Source organism: Octodon degus, unplaced genomic scaffold, assembly GCF_000260255.1.
Source record: "Octodon degus isolate 3935 unplaced genomic scaffold, OctDeg1.0 scaffold00066, whole genome shotgun sequence".
Classification (NCBI taxonomy): domain Eukaryota; kingdom Metazoa; phylum Chordata; class Mammalia; order Rodentia; family Octodontidae; genus Octodon; species Octodon degus.
The window spans coordinates 5,629,432-5,643,461 of NW_004524642.1; the positions used below are offsets into that span (position 1 = coordinate 5,629,432).

The window sequence follows — 14,030 nt, forward strand, 5'->3', positions numbered from 1 at the left end:
CATGAAATGAACATGAGACTCAGGGAGCCAAGAATGGAAGACTATGATTACAGTGTTGAATAGCCCCAAAGTCTCATGTGCTGAAGGTTTGCCCAAACCTCAGCACTGTCTTGAGGGTGTGGGACTTTGAAGGGCAAGGTCTTGTAGGAGGTGCTAGCGCCCAGAGAGCACGCAGGGGAAGGGGACTGTTGAAGCCCCATCCCTTCCTTTTTCATTTTTGCTTGATAGCTCACGATGTCTCTGAGCACACTGCCACAGGACCTACACCAGTGAGACTGACAGATCCTGGCTTGAACTCCCCCAGCTAGGAGCTAAAATGAAACTTTAATTTTAAAAAAATCTTGTATTTGTGATTTAGTTGGGACAGGGCCTCAGTACGCAGCTCAAACTCATAATGATCCTCCCATCTCAGCCTCCCCTGTTATAAGATTACCGGGTTCCATGGCTGGCTTGGCACCTGGTTGACGTGGCATATGCTACTGGGTATCGTACTTAGGTCCTGACAGTTGCCAGGCAGGCACTTAAACTGCCGAGGTATCTCCCTGGTCCAAACCTTTTATTTGTACAAGTTAGTTACGTCGAATATTTCTTTATAGTTAAAGGAAACTAACGCAGGCTCATATGTAAGTTCTTAAAGTAGCAACTTCATTTCTAGCCCTAGACAAACCTTAACACATACAACCTGGGAAGCATGGACAAAGACATTCAGGAAATCACCAAATATATTACTTTAAAAAGTGCCAAAATCAGAGAGTAGGTAAATAAATCATGTTTTCTATATTGTATTACTAGAAATAATGACAAATGAAAAATTATAGTCATAACATGTATGCAATTTACAGTGTTTAATAAGTGAAAATATAAAAACTTGATAAAGTAAGAAGTACTTTAAAATCATAAGTATAACAACAAATATGTTGTGTAAGAAAGCATGCATATAGTCATTACATAGACAGGGTATAAAAATCAAAATGAAAATGTAAAATAATCTGAAAATGTAGTTCATTACATTTCATCATTCATATAGTGCAATAAAAAAACAGAACATAAGGCCACAGTAAAGATTGCAATTTCATATTTGTCTTCTAAACATCACATATTATAGGCATTTTATTATAATTCATAGCTTAGAATATATATATATATATATATATATATATATATATACACATATATATATCACATGATTTTCTAGAGTTAGTGAAAACAACAACTATAAATACCAATATCATCACGATGGTATTTATTCCAAAATAACTGAGTATATTTTCCAAATGGCTACTTCCTTCAATAGAGACAACCCCCCCAAAAAAAATCCAAGTAAACAGCATTTAGAAGTAAGTGGCTGAAAAAAACGCCAGGAACTCAGCAATGGAGAGACACGAGCTCTAAGAAACTGAGGCTTTTGGTAGCAGCACAGAAAGCGTAAAAGGCATGGCAGCTGTCCAAGTGGGGAAACTCAACATTGTGGTAAAAAGACTAAGAAAGAGAGGGTGCTGAAGCTCCATTACCTGAGACAGTGGCCACCCTGCCTACAGGAGTGTCCCTCAGCATCTCAGGCAAAGATGCCTTGGACAGGATCTTCACAAATCCATGCACAGGCTGTGCCTCAGGGAAGGAACTGACATCACCTCATCTGCACATTCTAAACCAAGGCTCCTGCTTCAGTTGGTGGATTCCAACTGCGCCAATGTTGGAGTCTACCCAGACACAGGGAAAAGAGTTTGTACGTTCCCATCCTGGTGGCCTCAAAAAATTGAACTGAAATCCAATAAGTTCTTTTGTTCTGAATGTTTATGTCTTTCTCAAATTTGAGAAAATTTTTACTAATTTTTTTATCTGAATATGTTTTCTACTTTTCTCCTTCTCTTTAATATCTATTTCCCTCCCAATTCAAATTGCTTTATTTATTTAATAAGATCATAAAAGTTTCATACTCTTTGCTCTTTTGAAGTCTATTTTTAAACTTTTGCCTGGCTAGGATATTTTTAAAAACTTAGCTTTGGGTTCAGAAATGCATTCCCTGCTTGACATGCTTTCTTGTTTTGGGGGTTTGTCTAGTCTTGCTTTGACTTGACTTGTCTTGTGGTGCAGGGGATTGAACCCAGGGTCTGGAATATGCTGGGGAAGAACTTAACCACTGAGCCACACCCCCACCCTGTACTTTATTGGTGAATATCTTAAATTTATATTTTCATAAAGCTGTGGCCTAGATTCTCCCTAGACCCCAAAATGTGGTGGCAGCCAGAAAACTGAAGCCCATTCATTGTCTGCAATGCACATGCAGAGCAGCTCAGCATGATGGGGAAGGCCATTCCAAGACTCAGAGGTCTCAGGCTTACTTATCCCTTGGGCTCTGGCACCTGCTACTGCCCTGACTCCTTTCCCCCATCAGTTGCTGCTTTCCTGTTGGACACCCTCGGTACTCAGGTTGTGCTCCCAATGGCATAGTTATGTCAGATGAAGCATTTTTGAGTCAAACACTATAAAAAGAGAACTCTCAGGCCCTATATAATGACAAAGAGACAGATTCAACAAGAAGGATTAAACATACACAACCTCTTAGATGAAACAGACATTATAAGATCTATAAAAGAGAGACAGAGTAGATACAGCAATAGTTAGGGAACTTAACATCCTTCTTTCAACACTAGACAGATGATCAAGATGAGAAAAATCCAAAAGAAGAAGCATCAGACTTGAACTGTACTGTAAACCAAGTGAACCCACAAGACATTTGCAGCACATTCAATCTAATAGCTTCAGAGCTCGCATTCTCGCTTTCCAGCACTGGGGGGCTTCTTCACCTTGTCACATATGTTACACAGTTGCCCAAACATTTTTAATAAAGAATTTAAGCCATGTGGTTCTTTTCCAACACATGGAATGAAACGAAAACTATGGTAAGATGAATTCTAGAAATCATACAAATGCATGAAAAAAGTCCACATTCTTGAATTACCAACGGGTCAATGAATAAATTAATACAAATATCCCTCACTTAATAACGTACTTGTTTAATGACTGTTGGGACTTATGACCAAGGAGGGCTGCATGAGCCTATGGACCTCCACTTGGATCTATGACCTGTCTCCTTTTCATACAGTTCTGTGAATCTTGCTTATAGAGCCTCAATTTTTTTGTAAAGTATACCTTGTTTACATATCACTGTAATATGTGCTGATCGTGTTAAACAGCCTTGTAGTTTTATGTTTTGCTATACATTATGGTACTGCATGTTACTCTGTATAATAACAATAATAACACTAAGGATCAGTGCAACAAAGTTGATGTTTTAAAAGATAAATATGAACAAAATTGACTGAACTATAGCCATTCCAAATAAGAAACAGAGAAACATGACCTAAATTTAAAAAATAATCATACATAAAAACAGAACATTTTCAATGAACACTACAGGAATACTGAGATAGTTAGGGACTATTAACAGCAACTACATGCAGATAATTGGAAAATCTAGAATAAGTAAATAAATTGTTGAACACAACCCAGAAATACTGTACCAGGAGATTATGAAAAATCGGAATAGAACAATAAAGAGCTAAGCAATTGAATTAGCCACAGTGTCCCAACTAAAAAATAAATCTCAAGACCTGATGGCATTACTAATACATCTTACAAATTATTCACAGACTAATGCCATTTTATACCCATGCCAAAAACTGAAAAGGAAGAAATATTACAAAGCTCATTTGATGAGAATAGCATTGGCCCAATGCAAGCAGTAGAAAACTGACACAAAGAGGAGAACTGTAGTCCAATATAATTATTGGACATGGATGGAAAGATTTTCAACAAAACACCAGCAAGACAGATCATGCTACTCAGATGTCTCAACATGGGCTGTTATGGGATGGGTCTAGAATACCTCCCACACTCTAGCTGATGGGCTTTTGGGAAACAATTGATGAGTTTACGGTTGGGTGCGCTGTAGGCAGTGGGGCCACACTGGAAGAAGCAGTATTTGGGACACCTTCTGGGAGATCATATCTTTTCCCTGAGCAGTTGCACACTGATTCTCTTTTTTAAAACTATATCATCATGAAGCAGAGGAGCCAGGGTGCCACACTCGGAGCTACACAGTCAGGAGTAAGGACGGTAAAGTTGGCTAGAGGTCAGCCATGGCTCGTGATCCCAAGAAGCATCTGAAGCAAGTAGTAGCTCCAAAGCATTGGATTCTGGATAAACTGATCAGTGTGTTTGCTCCTCGTCCATCCACTGGTGCCCATAAGCTGAGAGAATGTCTGCCTCTCATCATCTGCCTAAGGAACAGGCTCAAGTATGCTCTGACAGGAGATGAAGTAAAGAAAATTTGCATGCAGCATGTCATTAAGATCAATGGCAAAGTCCAAAATGATATAATCTATCCTGCTGGCTTTATGGATGTCATCAGCACTGACAAGACAGGAGAGCATTTCCATCTGATCTATGACACTAAGGATCGCTTTGCTGTTCATCAGATTACACCTGAGGAAACCAAGTACAAGTTACGCAAAGTGAGGAAGATCTTTGTGAGCACAGAAGGGATCCCTCATCTGGTGACCCACGATGCTCACACCATTCACTACCCTGACCCCCTCATCAAGGTCAAGGACACCATCCAGACTGATTTGGCATCTGTCAAGATCACCAATTTCATCATGTTCAACACTGGTAACCTGTGCATGGACCAGAGGTGTTATCTTGGAAAGAATTAGAGCAATCACCAACAAAGGGAAGCCCCCTGGCTTTTTTGATGTGGTTCATGTGAAAGATACCAACGGCAACAGCTTTTGCCACCCAGTTCTCCAGTATCTTTATCATCAACAAAGGCAGCAAGCTGTGGATTTCTCTTCCACAAGGAAAAGGAATCCGCCTCACTATTGCTGAAGAGAGAGATAAGAGGCTGGCAGCCAAACAGAGCAGTGGGTGAAATGGTCTCTAATGATGTGTTACAGAGGTCTCTGTCTAATTAAAGATAATAGAGTATAATTTAAAAAATAAATACATAAATAAACAGTATCATCACTAGTATATATTTGTAGGACATAATGAATACACGCATCATGGAGAGTTAGTACTTGCATCTAGTACATCTTCATTCCTTTCAGGTCCCCTTCACCTCCTCTCCTTGCCATTTCTCTGTCCTTTAGGCCTCTTCCCATCTGCAAAAATTTTATGTCCCAGTTCCTTATTTTGCTTTTTAGTATATTTATTCTATAGTTTTCTCAGGTAAGAGAACAGGTGATATTTAAACCTCTTGTTTATTTCATTTATTATTGTGGTCTCAAGATGTATCCATTTTGCCTCACATGACCCAAACTCATCCCTCTTTATAACAGAGTACAGAACCTCACCATGTACAATACCACATTTTCTGTACTAGTCAGGCGACCTCTGTCCACCATGAGTTGACCGTCTTTTCTCTTCTGCATGGTCCTCACTGTTGTGTTCTGCAGCACTGTGACTCAGAAGTAGAAGCATAAAGTGACCTTGGACAGGAACCTCTGAAGCCATCAGCCAAAATTAATCTTTCCTCCTTTAAAATATTTTCCTCATATAATCCATCAAAGCAATAGAAAGCTGAGACACATATGCAGATAGATAAAGATGATAAACAAATGGACAAAGTGAAGCTCAACAGATACTGACCATTTCAGTAGATGAAGAAAAATCTTCATTCAAATTCAGCATCTTTTCTTCAGAGCAACCTTCATCAGAACACAGAAGAAACATACTTCAGTAGAGCAAGATGTGTACATGAAAAACATAAAGAGTGCAAAATCTAGAAATGTATGCAATATTCATAGTTAACTGAGTTCTAATGAAGATGCTAAGGATACAGAGTAGAGAAAGAAGAGTCTGTTTCATAAATGGTGATGGGAAATTCATGTTCATTTAGAGACAAGTGCAACTAGACTCCTATGTATCACCATATATAAAAATCAATAGAAAATGTATCAAAAATGGACATTTAAGACCTGAAACTATGAAACTGGTAGGGGGAAGCTTGAAGAAATCAAACTAGACAGTTTTAGAGATAATACCCAAAAGAACAGAAACAAATGCACAACTAGAAAAAAAATGTGTATGTCAAATTAAGACCCACCTCTAAAGTAAGGAAAGAGCAGAGCAAGAGATAAGCTAAGCAATGGGGTAAAAATTTTGCAGTCTTCATCTGAGAAGTTGTTAATACTCAGATGAAATAAACAATTCAAATAACTCCACATCCAAAAGGAGTCCAGTTTCACTGGGCAAATGATCTGGTAGGTAGTTCTCCAAAGAAGACATACAACTAGCAACTTTTTTTTTTTTGCTAAGTGCTTCCCAAACATGAGGGAAATGAAAATCAAATCAAATAATGTCCTATCATCTTACTCCAGTTAGAAAAGCTTTTACCAAAAGATAAAGAATAATAAATTCTGCAGCTGGGGAGATAGCTCAGTGGTCTGAGTGCCTACAAGGCAAATACAAGGACCCAATTTTAACCCTTAGTACCGCGTACCGCTTGGGGCATGCTGCACTGCCCCTGAAACCAGGCTCAGTGGTTCATGCCGGTAATCCCAGCGCTGGGGAGGCTGACACAGGAGGATCACGATGAGTCTGAGCTATGTAGTGAGATCCTTTACCAAATAAATAAATAAATAAATAAATAAACAAATAAATAGAGGCTGGTGAGATAGCTCAACGGTCTAAAGCAACTGCTTAGGCAAGTGCAGGGACTGCAGTGCAATCCAAAGCACCACATGCTGCACCAGCCCCACCCCCCAGGCAGGCTGAACCAGCCACAAAATAAATGAATAAATAAATAAATAAATAATATTAAGAATATCAAATTCTGGAAAGTTTGCAGAGAAAGAGGAACTTTTATATACCTTTGATAGAAATATAGTCTGATAAACTAATGTGAAAAACAGTATAGGTAACGTCCTGATTTGGTCATTACTCGGTGCATACATGCATTTAATTATAACAGTGCATGACAAATAAGCACACACATTATATGGCAATTCCAATTTAAACATAAAGGCTGTTTTTCTTAAAAAGAAATTGAATTTTATTGTCTGGTGCAGAAAAAAAACCAACTATGTACATAAGAGTAATATTTCTACAATATTTTTTGTACCATCACTATTAAGTGGTTGTCTACATTAGGTGAATTAAAACAAAGATTCTAGATAACATCAATAAAACACACACATACAAATGAAGATAGTGTGTAGCTAAGTGTCCTTCAATTAGATTTGAAATTCAGATTATATTGCCTAAATTAATATCCCATATCACTTAATCAAAGTCACTTTTTCTGACTATTAAGTTGGAAGCAAGAGGAATGCGCCTTTCGAAACAAATATTTCTTCAGTGTCAGCAGAATGTCCAGATCATCTGTTTCACGCTGATGCATTTTTAAAATCTTCCTCCTCAAATCAAGGACATTTCTCTGTTCAAGTCTTAAGGAGCAGATAATATCTATTCTAATAGATTCATAGCATAAATCTCTAGTGTCTCAGTAGACGTGAGCAAATGTCTACCTGTCCTGATAAGGATCTCTAGAGGCTATTACAGTCCCATTAGTTTTAAAAAAATCATTTACTTGGAGCCCATCTCAGACTCTAGTTTGTCATTTCAGGAATACTGGGATGCGTCAGTGTAGCTCATTAAGATGTGTATCTCCACGCCACGATAAACATTACTATTCCGACGGCCACGGGAAATGTCAGAAGGCAACTACTTGAACTGGAACCTACAAATGCACCAAAATTTGGAGCCTCACAGTCAGCAATGTCTGGCGACTGTTGTGCTTCATCACAGCATGTGTAGCATTTTAAAGCACAGGGAAGCAGCTTCAGTCTAGCTGCTAGTTCCAGATGACTTTGTAGTCCTGAAGGACTGCAAGACCTGGATGATTGCTCCTCCGAGGAATAGCTGTTGACAAGGCTTGTGAAACAGCTCATGAATGATGAACTGAGAAACCGTCCAACTGTTCACGCAGACCTGTGAACGTGCCACATGGCAACCTCAAAAATGATTACAGCAATTTCCCCATGTCCTATTATTTAACTCTGACCAAGAATGACAAGAGAGGCATGGATATTGCTAGGTAGAGTCTGGATATACACTTCACACATTCTGTTTGTCTGGGTTGGGAAAAATAATCATACCAAGACATCAAACACCACCTAAAACTCTAGTATACCTGGAACACAGAACAATTTCTTTGTCACAAAATTCATAATTAAAAGCAATTCTAGTAGTGTCTAGAATGTAGCACGCACTTACCAAGAGTTCAGGATTGTACATTTGCTTAATCTTGTTCTCTAGGCTGGTAGCCCACATAATACTTCAGACTGGGAATCGTAAGAAAAGAACACTGTAATCATTTTCATTTTTATGAAATCATATAAACATGAACCTAATAGGCATGCTTCAATAGTTTAATTGTCAAAAACCTATTCATATATTAACTTAAAAACAAAATATTATAATTTATTCCCTTGCTATTAAATCTATTTCTGATAGAAATTGCTAATATATTTACAAAAGGAAAATTTTGATCTTTTTGAGAGAGTGAGTTAATATGCACAGGAGAAATAGACAAGCTAATATTTCACAGAAATTGCATTCTATTATGTGGCTAACACTAAAACCAGTATATACTATTCCTTGTATTTGTTCGCTCATCATAGCATACACCTAAATTTAGCAGTTCAAAATTTGGCAGTTGTTAACATGATCAGTATATAGATAAAGTTTTATTTTTCTCCCTGCCTTCAAAATTGTGTCATTTGTCACCATTTTCTGGTGACCTCCTTAGTAGCCATTAACGAGCTAACTTAATACACACATGCATTGGTCATTGCCTTGTTTGAATTTTCTTCCATTTTTATCATCCCATTTGGCAAATTCACTTGATTTTGTTCACTGTTTACCTTCATTACAAATAATCTAATTCAACAAGTGAACAATACCTGAATCGTACAGAGAAGACTTTAAAAAGAAAATTCTAATCTAGTACACAGGTATTCCCTGCAAACAAGATAAGTCCTCTATAATACCAATATTTTTATGACCTTTTAATGCAGGAAAGTTGTAAACCACATTGAGTACATTTGATGTCATCCACCTTGTTAAACTCATGACTGGTACTTCAGTTAGGTACAGCTGGTTGTTTTTGCCTATTTATTTGTAATATTCTTTCAGAACCTTCTGTTAAATCAGTCTCTTAAATCAGGTGAGATAACAATGTTTTCTAGCAAGTAAGATCCTAAAAATTGTAGCATTTGAGTGAAGCAAACCTAGTATCCATCAAGAGGAGATACCTAAGCAAGAATTTCAGTATCTGGTCCTCATAAAAAAGAACTGAAATATTCTAGCTTTATTCTTTATTCCTAAATATAATCTTTAAAAAATGAAGTTTTATTATTCTGTACTAATTGGCTGAAAATATTCTTCAATATTTTGTTCATAAGCTTTGGAACAAATATAATTTTTAAAATTTTGTTTCTCAAGTAGCTAAATATGTAAAATAAACACATTTTGAATTACTTTTTATGACAGAAATTTATAAAAATATGCAATTAAAAATATTTCCAGTGTAATTCAAATAGGTAATTCTTTGGTTAACACAATAGCTTAGCAGCCATATTGAGTTTGTTACACAGCTCACTTCTTGAGAAATTTATGTGAGAATACACAATTCTATTTATATGAAGCATATATGAAATAAAAAAGTAGAAATTTAATCTTTATATAGTACCTAATTTCTTGTGTAAAAAATAAATGAGTTCATTGTATCAACTTCCCAATTCTAGAGAAATGTTAAACATACAGATTTGGGGGAAACATCCTAGTAAAAAGGCATATAAAACAAAAGTTTCTTTAAAAAATTCTTAATCATACTTGGGAAGATATGTCAATGGCATAAGCACCTGCCTGGCAAATGCAATGTCCTGAGTTTAATCCCCAGTACCAAAAAAAATTAATCATGATTTCTAGTTTACCTTTATACATCTTTTGTCTTTCCCCTGATACCCTGTCTTGAGGTGGCACCCTAAAAAAAAGAGTGTTCATGCTAAATAATTTTATTTGAAAGTGATTCACATTGAAAATATGTTGCATCACTCCTTCATGAATATGGATCATGCTCTACAAACGTCACTTATCCATCCATGCTCATCAACATTTATAAATATTCAATATTTAATAAAGATTACTTAGTTATTATAACTGTGATATATTTAGTAATAGTGATAAAGCATTGCTCAATAGCCATTCAAACATTCACTTGTTACATTGTATAATGTTGACACAAATAATGAATTTATCAAAGATATTCTCCATGAAACATGGGAACTCCTACATGAGGTGGGACAAAACTGAAGTCAACCAATAAGAATACAAGCACAGGGGCCAGGGAGATGGCTCAATAGAATAAGCGCTTCCCTGGCAAGTGCAAGGGCCTGAGTTCAATCCCCAGTTCAAAAAACAAACACAATTGCTCAGGTAAAACTGGTTAAATCAGGATCAAATGGGTAAGAGAGTAAAGTCCCCCTTGACTGTCATCCACCATGTTATTCTATATATTTTAGCAAACATAGTGCATAAAATTATAGAATCATGTTATTTACAATGTTCTCATAGCTCTTTAAAAGAGAAAACAATGAAACCATTCACTTAAATGTAAAGGCTGCATAAGAATCACCACTTTGAAAACATCTTATTCTTCAATATTTTGTTCATAAGCTTTGGAACAAATATAATTTTTAAAATTTTATGTTTCTCAAGTAGCTAAATATGTAAAATAAACACATTTTGAATTACTTTTTATGACAGAAATTTATAAAAATATGCAATTAGAAATATTTCCAGTGCAATTCAAATTATAAATATGCAGTCATATTAATTGTTCTGTTACCTTCATTCATGATGACACTGGTAGGTTAATATTTTCATCTCATCTAAATTCATAATGTTGAAGGATATTAATTTTAGGTATTGGTGAGGGTCTGGCAAGATAGCTTAGCAGACTAAGTGCCTGCTTAGGCAAGCACAGGGACCAGGTTCAATTCTTGGCACCCCCTGCCATGCCAGCCCTGCCACCCAGGCTCGCTGAGCTGGCTACCACGTCCTGGCGTAGTGGTGCATGCTTGTAATCCCAGCACTAGGGAGGCTGAAAACAGGAGGATCACTATGAGTCCAAGCTGCATAGTAAGACTCTGTACCAAATACATTTTTTAATAAAAGGTATTTGTCTTTATGCATTTTGTGTTAAACTGAACTAAAAATATCCAGCAGATTATGTATGCCTTATTTTTCAGGGAAATGGGAACAAATGTACTGAAAGAATTTATATACTGTAATCATAGTCATATAGGCAGCTGAGTTATATAGAAATATCACAGGTAGATGTACAGGGCCAGGTCCTCAAAGGACCCATTGTGGAAGGCAAGATACCTTGCAACTGTGGGAAAGACAGGCACCTCTGTTGTGGGTCTGACCTCAAGAGAAAAGGTTAAACAAATGAAGCCACATATCCCCCTAGGAATGAACATCAGGGATTGATTTTCTAAATAGGTATCTATTGCCTTTGAGAAAGCAGGAAGAGTTAATAACCCATTCCCCGTTAGGAAGATTCCCCAATTCCTCATTCAGGCTGGCTCACTTCACCATTGGATCCTGATTTAACCAATTTTACCTGAACAATTATGCTTGTATTCTCATTGGTTGACTCCTGCTTTGTCCCCCCTCATGTAGGAGTTTCCGGTTTCCCACCTTGGACCTGCCTCACCACATGGTTTTGCTCTATAAAAATCCCTATAAAAGGGAGGCCAGGGAGACAGCTCAGTAGAATAAGAACTTGCCTGGCAAGCGCAAGGGCCTGAGTTCAATCCCTGGTTCCACCAAAAAAACCCAAAAAACAAAATCCCTATAAATCACAGATTCCCAGGCAACCCCCTTGGGTCCCCTTCTGTCCTTCTTTGTACAGGAGCTTTCTTTCCCCCAATAAATACATTCTGCTCTTGACTTCTATTGTTCATAAAATTCATTCTTCAGTGCAGAGAACACAAACTCATCCCAGTTATCTTTCAAGTTGGGAGCTTTATTCCCCTTGATCAACAGTGTGAAACTGTCTTGGTAGATAGATGATAGATGATAGATAGATAGATAGATAGATAGATAGATAGATAGATAGATATTAGAGAACAGTCTACAGGGTGTTCACAGTCCCATTACTAGATCAGACTCGTAGTGATCCCCCTGCTTGCTGCCTCTCAAGAGCTGGCATTACAGGCGTGCACCGCCAAGCCCTGTCTCAATTGCCCTCTCACCATACCCTGGGGGCGGGGCTGGCATGGCAAGCCTGGGGATTGAACTCCAGCCCCCGTGCCTGCTTGCAGGTGCTTTAATCTGCTGAGCTATTTGGCCAGCCCTTGAAACTGTCTTATATACTAAATAAAGTGTTTCTTGAATTATGAGAAAGTAATATTTACAACATACAATTTATTACATTAGGTTCAAAATGACTTAAAGACAGGTTATCCTAAATGACTTACATTAAATTAGTAGAAAAATTCAACATTTTAAAATGCCAGTAGCAAAAATAAAAGAATTACGGCCTGTGAGGTAGCTCAGCAGAGTGAGCACCTGCTTAAGCAAGCGCAAGTACCGGCATTTGATCCAGTCTGGCTCTCTGGAGCCCCGAGCTGGCCACCAAGTCTGGGCGTGGTGTGCATGCCTGTAATCTCAGCACTGGGGAGGTTGAAAACAGGAGGATCACTATGAGTCTGAACTGCCTAGTGGGACCTTGTACCAAATGCATTAATAAATAAATAAATAAAAGAATCATAAAGGACATTTAAGATGCTACTACAAAAACTTCACTGTTTCAATCATGCTAAAATTTCGTAGGATAACATCACTACCATCTCATATCTATAGTGTTATATTCATTCTGTGTTCTAAGAAATTTCTGAATACTTATCTTCAAAAATAGAAATTATTTAGATATTTTTCATAGATGTATATATACATATAGAGAGAAAGATAGGTAGTGATATCTCAGCTATAAAATATATTGATTTTTATTTTCAGTTTATTTTTTACATTTTCATCAAGTTCCTTTATTAAAACATTTTATCCTAGTAAGTGAAATTTATTCCATGTGTTACTCTGATTTTAGAATAAAGAAGAATGTTTTTAAGACTCTCACCAGAAGAATGTTGGCCTTAGGGTATATTTGCTAATTGCTTATTATTAACATATATCTATGTCTCTTGTAAATGGTCATGCTTTCTTGCTAAACATAATGTGTTTTTTATTGTGATTTTTGATGTTGTATCTCATTATGTTGCTCAGATTAGTCTTCAATTCTTTGGCTCAAATGATTCTCTTGCCTCAATCTCCAGGGATATGGGACGGCAGATGCTTCCACTATGTTTGGCTGTTATAAAGTAATTTAAAATATTTCCAAGTACTTAAGGTAGAATTAAATAGCAAGGTTTGGGGATTTTTAATAGTACAACTCTGACGTCAGCCATTCCCTAATAGTGGCTAGCAAAAACTGAGAATGTGTAGGATCGCATGTGAGTCTTCCATTTATCTGTTTTCTGATTTTGACCTCGGTTAAACTTTAAAGTTGTAGTCACTTTAGACATTTTCTTAATTTCACTCTACACATTTTAGACTTGCATGAATATCTCATGTCCACTTCTTTATAAATGGGTTTGTTTAGATTTTAAATAAAATTTAAATCAAAGAATGATTTATATATTAAACAAGTGGTATTCTGATGTTGAGCACATATTTTATGTAGCTGGACAAAGAGAAAATAGCTTTTTAACCTCGATTCTCAGAAAGTTCCCAAGGTATTATCAATATATAACAAGAGAAATACAAAGATTGTCTTGAATTTAGTAATATGAAACAGAACTTTAATTTTTCTCTAAGTATCATTGTTTTACTTTTTATTTATTTATTCATTTATTGTTTACATTTTGTACAAGGTCTACAGGGTCTTCAGGGTTTCACTA

General features: G+C 36.8%; 1 pseudogene; it reads left to right on the forward strand.

The window, feature by feature from the left end:
- Window positions 1–4,142: 4,142 nt before the first annotated feature.
- Window positions 4,143–4,933, forward strand: LOC101570427 (annotated as a pseudogene).
- The last annotated feature ends 9,097 nt before the right edge of the window (window positions 4,934–14,030 follow it).